This window comes from Dermacentor albipictus, chromosome 2 (genome assembly GCF_038994185.2).
Source record: "Dermacentor albipictus isolate Rhodes 1998 colony chromosome 2, USDA_Dalb.pri_finalv2, whole genome shotgun sequence".
NCBI lineage: Eukaryota > Metazoa > Arthropoda > Arachnida > Ixodida > Ixodidae > Dermacentor > Dermacentor albipictus.
The window spans coordinates 159476174-159486200 of NC_091822.1; positions in this window are offsets into that span (position 1 = coordinate 159476174).

The following is a 10027-nucleotide window of genomic DNA, read 5'->3' on the forward strand; positions in this document are numbered from 1 at the left end:
GGCCAGAATGGTCAGGGCTTCCTTGCAAATTCGACGTTTGGCGTAATTCTTTACTGCTGTTTGCGAGTCACTTAGTACGACTTCGCATTCCTATTTTGTGAGGGCCAGCGCAATCGCTACTTCCTCTGCTATTTCCGAGTGTTGGTGTATACACTGCATGTGGTTCTGATTTTGGACTCTGCGTCTATGACTACAGCGGTTAATATTTGGCCGTTCGCATATTCGGCTGCGTCGACAAAGCGCGCGTCTCTCTCCCGGATTAATGAAGGGAGCAGAGCCTCGGCTCTTGCCTTTCTTCTACTTCGATTGTAATCAGGGTGCATGTTTCTTGGGATGGTTGCCACCGTAATGGTCTCTCTGAATTTGTTGGGGATTTGCATTTTCTGGCAGTGCTGGTTGTGGTACGTTATGCCGAGCGTGTTCACAATGTACCTTCACGTCGCGGTGGTCGACAGGCGTTCGAGATGCGAGATGAGTTGTGCTTCGGATATTTCTTCGAGGGTGTTGTATATGCCCAGCTGAGCCATGAGCTTGGTGCTCGTCCATTCCGGGAGGCCCAGGGCTATCTTGTACGTTTTCCTTATGAGCGTGTTGATCTTGTTCTTTTCCACGACGTACCAGTTGTTGTAGGCGGATACGTAGCCGATGTGGCTGACAACGAATGAGTGGATCAGTCGAATGACGTTTTCTTCCTTCATGCCCGCGTGTCTATTGGTTATTCTCTTTATGAGTCACGTGGCGCTAGTGACTTTGCCTTCGATCTTCCTCACGGTTTCGTCGTTAGCTCCGTTTGCCTCAATGATCATTCAGAGGATTTTGATCTGTTTGCTTTGGAGATTGCGTCTCCGTCTTGGGTGTACAGGCCGATTTCCTCCTACTCCCAGGGTCCTGTGTAACTCTTTGTTGGCCTGCCTCTGCGTGTGGGCCGGTATAGAGGAACAGTTCGGACTTGCTTGGTGAGCATTTGAGGCCCGTTCCTTGGAGATGCGCTTCGACTTTGTGAATGGCCGTTATTAGTGCGTGTTCAATTTGCCCGTCAAAGCCGCGGCCCGCCCAAATCATTACATCGTCTGCCTATATTGCGTGGTGGATTCCTTCAATTTCCCGTAGTTTGCTCGGGAGACCCAGCATGACTAAGTTGAAAAGGAGCAGAGATATAACTGAGCCCTGGGGGGTACCTGCACTTCCCTGGGTTGGTTCTTCGGACTCGAGGTCACCAACCGTCAGGGTGGCCTTGCGATCGTTCAGAAAGTCCCTCGCGTAGTTGTAGGCCCTTTCCCCCAGGTTCAGATTAGACAGTTGTTTAAGGATCGATTCGTGAGCGACGTTGTGGAATGCTTTCTCCAGGTCTAGTCCTAGGATGGCTCTGGTGTTTCTTATCTTGTCGTCAAGGATCTGGTTATTTAGCTGTAACATGACGTCCCGCGTGGACAGGCGGGATCGCAAGCCTATCATGGTGTGGGGGTAGGCTTCCGTGTCTTCTAGATGGCTATTGATATGGTTCAGGAAGGCGTGTTCCAAGACCTTGCCAAGCACTACGGGAGCGAGTTTGGGCGTAGGTTCTCCAAACTCAACGGCTTTCCGTGCTTGGGTATGAGGATAGCCTTGGACCTCTTCCACAGCTCCGGGATCCGGCCTTCTCTGCAGCACTTGTTCATATAGCCCGTGAGTTTGGTGACAGATTTGTCGTCCAGGTTTTTGAGCGTTTTGTTGTTAACCTTGTCCGGTCCTGGGGCTGACTTGCCGTTGAGTCCTTGGAGTGCCGTTCTCGTTTCCGCCTGACTGAAGTCTTAATCTAACTTGGGACTAGGACTGCCAGTGTACCGGCCGTGCTCGACCGTGGGTCGATGACATTTTTTTTTTCCTTTCATGAACATTCCTCCCGTTTACAGTCTTCCGCTCTTCCGCAGGGGTGAGGGTCAGGGCCAACCGCAATATAGCGATATGAAAGCACGTATTGAGCAGCGCCCGAATATCCCATTAGGGAGTATCCCAATCATCAGTGGTTTTTTTATATCGGATGAATATACCTACACGTGGGCACGTCAATAAAAAATACAAATACGCGCTTGATACGACCTACGCACCAATAAAAACGCAAAGAAACGAGAGTAGTTGCCGGTAACAGCCATACAGACCTTTATTCTATTTTGTATTGGCCATGGGTGGTAGCTATTTTTTCATGCTTAAAAGAAGTTTATGCCACGTGTACAACTATACTTCCGGGCACAAGCTTTTTCCTAAATATATTAAGGTTACAGAGATATGGTAAATTAATCTACGTAGATACCTTGAGACGTTATGTGGTGTTTAGAAAATGGTATGTCTTCGCGCTGAGCTAAGCATTGGCTCCAACGACAGTACCCGTGCTCTGCGACATGTCCCATTCTAAATTTTGCTACTGTAATACTGTAATCACGATTGGTAAAAGTGTTCGGGCTTACATCTCTTATGACTTATACGCACTAATTATGCACGTTATCCAGTGTTTAGAAAATGGTATGTCTTCGCGCTGAGCTAAGCATTGGCTCCAATGACAATGCAGTCCTAGCGCCCCGGATCTAGAACTATTCTAAATTTTCCTACTCTAATACTGCAATTACGATTGGTCGAAAAGTGTTCGGGCCTACATCTCACATGACTTATACGCACTAATTATGTGTAATTAGGTCGAACAAAAGAAAAATTATGCTTTCGTATAACGCATTTGTTGGCCATTAGCAGACTCCTATTCGTCAAAAGTTTTTCGAGACGAACCCGCTTCGTCTGTCTGTCACGCGAAGTCACAAAATCACGTCAAAGCGATGTGTACGCGTTCAAAGGGTATTATTATACCACAACAATCTGCTTTTTTTCTTTAAATAGGCAGGTGCATCTCCCTTTTTCGAAAGGGATAGGAGATGCCTGCCGGCCGATCGCTCAAGTGCTAACTACTTAGCCCGGCGTGAGAGCATGGTTTTATTGGCGTATAATAACACATATATCGTGACAGTATAACGTTAACCAGCCCTTTCGGCAATATGGGACATCGTCATAACAACTTCTTGGCGCTGAATAATCGTTTGAGCGCTATTCTCAATCTTCCGGTGCGTACAACCGCGATTTCCGACCAATTACCGCAAGGGGAGAAGGGGAAGCGGACCAATCGGTGACGCCGGTACCCCCCTCCTCATCCGGTTATCTTAAACTGCGCTGGCTCGGCCTCTTGAAAACTCTCTCCACTTGAGCGTGCATCTCATGTCTTGCCAATCATTTAGATGAGAAAAACCTATCAATATAGGCAATGCTACTCGTTTTCAATGCAAACAAAAGCAACCTCCTATAAAGCAGGAGAGCATTTGATTCGGTTGTTCTCACAACGCTGCTGTTCACCGCCCGATGATTTCATCAGTGGTTACGTAAACTTGACCTTGGGAGATTACAATATAATAGATTTGAATAATTTCACGTTATAGGGCCCCCTGTGAGATTTCTGCATTTTTTAACACATAACAACACAGCGCAAGAAAGGGCAATGACACAGAAACGTACGTATACTGGAAAGCCGCACTTTCTGTCTATTTACCTCTCTTCGTCCTTGTTTATACTTTCTTTCGCGCTGCCCTCTCATGTGTTCTAGACTAGTAGTCAGACCGCGACCGATGCCTTATTCCTTGGACGTTCTATAAAATTAATTTTGCACTTCGGCAGAGACACTGAAGGCTGCTTACTTGTGGAATGCCAATGGGTTTCACTCCTTTTCGTGAACCGGTATTTTAATAGCTGTGGTACAGATTTGTTAACTTCATGGTTTCGTATTTCTAATTTGTTACCCGATTTTCTGCACTTCTTAAGACATGCGCCACCTAAACGAAAAATCTGCTTCGAAAAGTCATTACGGTCTATCTGATTATATGAAGAAAAAAAAACCCATCAAATTTGGTGCAGTGGTTGCCCATAAAAACAATTTCTCGTTTTCTTAGTTTTTACATAGGAGCTCCTGAGCTCAAGGTTACTCTTAAAACAAATGTAATAAATTACTGGATGAGAGCACTGTATATTATATATCTCTTGTATAGTTGCGGTCTCGAATGGAGGCGTTCGCCGCTCATCGTATTTGACTGTGCGGTTTTAACACGAGTTGCTAACCTCATCACTAATCTTAGGGCATAGCCCTTAGGCGCCCGTTCCTGCGTTTTGCGTTTGGCGTCGTCCCTCGGCCTCCTCGCACTCTAGAATCGAACGAAAGAATACAGTGAACAATGAAAGAGCAAACGCGGAGCGCAATGGAGGATGAAAGACGGCGATATCTAAGGGAGCACCAAGAGAAAGGCTGAAAAGGAGGGGGCAGCGGAACCATGAGGCTGAAGGCGGAGGAGGAGGGTATGGCGAAAGCGTAAGGAGAAAATCGTAGTGCCGCGCAAGACGTTCTCTGCGGTGACGACCGCTACGAGATGGCGCCGGAGTAGGGCGCCGTCGTCTGTTCACCGATGACGCAATCGATAAGGCATGCGCCGCGCGAATCCTCCAATACCATATATACACCAAGCCCTGCGTGAGTGGAAGTGTGTCTGCGGTGGCTCCTGTGAATCGCGCCCACGCGTCACCCACGCGCTGCCTGTCGTGATCACCCGATTGGCGAGGCAGTCGCGCCACACATCGCTCTCTTTGCAATGTGCAGATCGAGAAACAAGGCCCGCGCCAGCCAGGTTACTTTCAGAATCCTCGTGCTAATATAAACCGTTTAGCTAGATTACCATAATAGAAAGTATTGACACGCAGGCTTCTTTCACGTATACAGCTCAGCTCAAATTTCGCATTAGGGAGTCTCGTAATCGTCGGTGATTTTTCTTTTATTTTTTGGTTAGATTGCAGGCCTGCGATGGTCAATCAATTTGGAGATGCGTGTCGAGATATTGGGTGAATTCAACGATGTGATCGATGTTGCATAAACACGTGCTCCATTTCAAGTGACGTAACATATTGTCCTTCACTAGTTCAAACGTTGCGGGGCATTGCGTAGTCCGAAGGGCATCAGGATAAATTAGTATGATATGATGATATGTAGTGTTTACTGGCGCAAGGGCCAAGTGTGGCGAAGGAGCGCCAAGGCAATCGAAGGAAGTCGAAGACTGTCTACAAGAAACATCCGAGCCTCCTATGCCACCGGCGCTCACGCAGAAGGTTCTCGGGTATTTTGCCGACAACTACGCAAAGTACGAGGGCGCGGTTCAGGCGCAGATCAATTCCTGGGGTCAAGTCTCGCGGATTTTGGGTGGCGTACGGCAGTTACGAACCACTCCTGAAGTGACTTCGCGACATCAAGAACAAGATCGACGATAAGAACGTGACGGCCATCGGACTACAAAATAAGGATTGACTCAACGGTTCCATGTACCTTTTTTGTTTTGCTTTTTTAGTATTGCGGAACACGTCAGCTGAACAACGAACGCTGCGTCGGTCCGGCATCTGCCCATATTCCCGCGAAACGCAAAATTAAGGACTCTTCAAGCAGCTCGCGAAATTGGCGAAGTCTTAGGCAAATATTAGACGACCGCTGCAATATAGGAAGGCGGCCTTTCTCATGGTTGAATAAAGCATTTGGATGTGTTGTAGCTTGCGCGAAAACGAGACCTTGAATCTATAAGTGCTCACCAGCTGGCCCCATCGAAACTTTTGGTTAGACAGGTGAAGTTCTAAAGCGCCATCTAGAATACACCTTACCACAACATTTTTTTTTTGTCATACTCCTTCGCTATTAGAGAGAAGGGGCGAAATTGAAATGTCGTGGAGCAGTGCAGGCAGGAGGTGAAATTCCCTGCCAACATTGACACTGTCGATACACAGCTTCGACTTTACGTTCCACGGGAGAAAATCATTCTATGCCTCTTTCGATTCACTGAGCCCAGAGACCCTTCTTTCCCTTTTTTTTTTGCTTCTAATGTAAATACAGACCTGCCGAACACAAATTACCTGGCCATATATATCCAATACATCCATATATATCCCATGGTCCCGAATAATTTACCGCAATGCTTCTTTCTATAGCTTAGCGGCGTGTAAATTCGGCTAGGTTAAATTTATTTATTTATTTATTTATTTATTTATTTATTTATTTATTTATTTATTTATTTATTTATTTATTTATTTATTTATTTATTTATCTATTCATTCATTTACAAAAACCTCACAAGCTCCAGGCATGAGTATGATGTGAGGAGTGTTATGCATTCTCCGATTCTCGTGGTTGTCTGTTCTCCGTTTTGTCTTCTTCATAAAAAGCAACGCTGTTACATTGTTGCATTTTAAGCTATGTTTCTGTAAAGCCTTGAGCCTCTAAGGTCCCACGTTGGAGCATTGTGAGGCGGCCTTCACCAACCCTGTCGTAAAGTACCAGCTCGCCTTTACAGACACAGTATGCGAGGTGGCTGGCTCCCTGGTGGCTCGAGAGCAGAAGGAAATCAAGAGTGACGCACACTGTTCAAAAACAGAAGCCTTTGTAGAGCAATAATAAAGTTTACTTTCGTTATGTATATACATAAAGCATGTTTTGCTACCTTCCGCAGGAGGTGACTGCCTCATGACGTCATGACTGTCTCTTTCCGATTCCGTCCAGTGATCGCTGCAGCTTCCACAGGCGAGTACAACTATTAGACTCGCGCAAGGCTCTATTGTTTGCATTTCAGGACCAACGTCACCAAGCTGAAGGCTTATTGCAGCACGACGTCAGTAAGGTTTGCTATGTCAGAACATGACGACAATGTCGATGACGCCCGGGTAGCACTTTGTGAGGAACCTTAGTACCAAATTGTAAACCATCACGATTTTCACCTTTCACCATATGCACTTGTCAATCGCAGAAGCTACTACACGTGCAGCAAGATCTTGGCAAAGCAGTTCTTGCGACTTAAGATATATTCTCGGTATACATCTAACCTTAAACTTTGCGTCGGTATCTCCAATCTACAAGCATACGAACGGAGAAATTGCTGTGTTCGGCATCCTCTGCATTGAACTTAACGATGTAACTTCTAGTTGAAAGATAAAATAACTAAATAAACTAAATAATAAAAATATAACAGAGAGTTTGCACGCTACATATACTATTCAAACATCGATCATAGGTCGTTCTTCGGAATCAGTGATAAGTAAATCTGTCTAGGAGGTTTTTGAAGGTAATTAGCTAAATACTTCATTAGTAAATTTTTGTTATATAGTTGATTGTGCACTTTAATCGTTTGCGCAAGTACTGTCAGCATCATTGAGTTGACCAGCTCACGGACTATAATTGCGCTATCTGTTGGAGCCAATTTTTTTTTAAACAAAGTGTTTGCTTAAGCACACTTTATACTGGAAGCTCTAAAGCACTTTTCTCAGGGAGTGTCTTACTGCAACTATTTTCCGCATTTGTTCTCTATTAGAGGGGATAGGTGAAGTTCTAATGTACTGTGACAATGCTGCCAGCAGGCGAACCTCACAGTCAAACGCGACCCTCCCCTCCGATAGTCTCGACAGTAGCGTCCCCAGAAGATTTTCCTTCGCTGCCTTTTCCCATATCTCAGCCAGGACCTACGTGAAGTGATGCGCCCGGCCCTTTGGCGTTCTGACCGTCATTTCCGTCGAGTGTTCTTTTTTTTCCTCGCATCAAATGATAATTCCTCATCATCAGACACAGCAGCCTGCCTTTATGTCCACTGCAGGACGAAGACCTCTCCCTGCGATCTCGAATCACGGCCGTCCTGCGCCAACTGATTCAAACTTGCGCCTGCAAATTTGTGCATTTTTTCACCCCACCTAATTTTCTGGCGTCCTCGACTGGGCTTCTCATGGCACACATTCTGTAATTCTAATGGGGCACCTGTTATTCACCCCTACGCATTGCATGGCCTGCCCAGCTGCACTTTCTTCTCTTATTGTCAATTAGAATATTGGCCATCCCCGTTTTGCTCTCTCATCCACACCGCTCTCTTGCTTCCTGTATCTTAACAGTACGCCGAACATTTTTCGTTCCATCGCTCTTTGCACGGGCCTTAACTTGTTCTCGAGGTTTTTGTCAACCTCCAAGTTTCTGTCCACATAATAGCACCCGCAAAATGCAGTGACTGCACATCTTTCTTTTTAATTACAGTAGCAAGTTCCCAGTCAGAATCTGGCAATGCTTGAAGTAAGCGCTCCGACCGATTTTTGTTCTTCTGTAAGTTTCCTTCTCGTGATCAAGGTGCCCAGTAAGTAATCAACCAAGCTAAACCTACTCCTTTACAAGCTCTAGAGTCTGACTGGTGATCGTGAACTGTTGCTCCCTTGGCAGGATATTCAACATTATCTCTTCCTTCTGCATATTAATGATGAATAAAACTTTCCAAACCCTAATAATGACAGGACCAGCGTAAAAGAATCTTGAATAATTGATCACAATGCTTCTTTCTACATGCTTAATTGACAGCAACGGAACATCACTTCTATTTCGTAGCTAAAGCTGACTGGAATTACATAAAGCACTGTACATAAATGACTGTAAGCGGTACACGGTATTACAGTCTCTATTTCTTTTGGTCAACTATTTCCAACAGAAACGCCGTGCTTGGTTATTTTGGATCACAACAGCTTAATCGCATGGATTTTTAGTGCTTAAAAGGCTGCCCAGTATAACGGCAATAGAGAAATCCAAGTGCTTATTATGAGGAAGCTTTACCTCGGGCCCAATTCCAACGCCGCCTATTCGAATACATGTAAAACGCGGGAATGTTCTTCTATGATAACCCACAGGCAAATTTTAGTCAAGTGTTTGCTACATGAGCGAAAAAGTTAAGGTCTAGAGACAGTCGGAAGCAGAATCTTTATTTATCGCATGGAATCATATACACACATTGCACCAATTTCTAAGTATGAAAGAAATAGACGCACACTGTCTCCAAATCCGTAACTGTGCAACAATAAAACATATCGCAATTGCGTAACCTGCATCCGCCAGAGCAACAAAAGCGGATTAACTTGATATATGAATTTATATGTTAAGTGAATATGTTACGATGTTCACAAGGGTATTGTCCCGATTAGCCAAGCAGTCGCGCCACACTTCGCTCCATTTGCAATGTGCCGCTGATACGATCTCGTAGGTTTTACTGCAAAAATCAGGAGACGGCGACGAAGGCGGGCATTGTGATCATGGAAAAAATAAAAAGAATATATTCGCTTCACTGGTACATGGTTGTGACTGTCCAAGTCTCGAGCAGTTCTGCTCTACACGGGGGCCCGGACGGCCTTCAATAACCCCTGACGGCCTTGTTGTGGTCGATGCCTCCTTGGGAAACTTGTGGAAGTGTCAGTGCTTTTGTCAATTGGCGAAGTCAACGACTTCTTATCCTTGGCGTCACCTGCTTTGGGTCCTATCTTTGGCGCCTGCTCAGGATGCAAATGGGTGACGCTTTTTCGAGCATGAGGGACATCATTTCGACATGGGAAAGTACGCTTGAATGTTTCCAACACTTGAGAGACCGATCGAAACGCCGCAATGACAGATTGTTTGCGCCAACCACAATATCGCGAAATGATAACACATATGGAGCAACGCTCAAATGCCGCATTAGAGAGTAACCTAATAGTCAGTGATACTTTTTTCCGTCGGAGGAATCAACCTTAAAGTGGGCACATCAGTCAAACAAACAAAGGAACGCTTTATACGAGCTAACGCATAAATAAAAGCGTAATAGACCGAGGGTCTTTGCAGGCAATGGCGTTGCAGACCCTTAGTTTATTTTGTAGTAACCATGAATAGAACGTTTTTGTTTAGCGTAAATTAAATAAAAGGTTTATGCTAAGTGGGTAAGTGCACTGCGCCGCATAAGCTTTTTTTTCGTAAAGTTATGAGAATGAAAAGATAATGTAACATAAGCTTCGTAGGTAGCTTGAGACGCTATGCAGTTTTTACAATTTCGTATTTCGCTGGCCTGAGGTAAGTATCGGCTCCCTCTAGAATTCGCTCAGTACATATACGGTTGAAAACGGTGCTTCGATTGCATTTAAGTGAAAAAGCACGGAACAAGCGGTT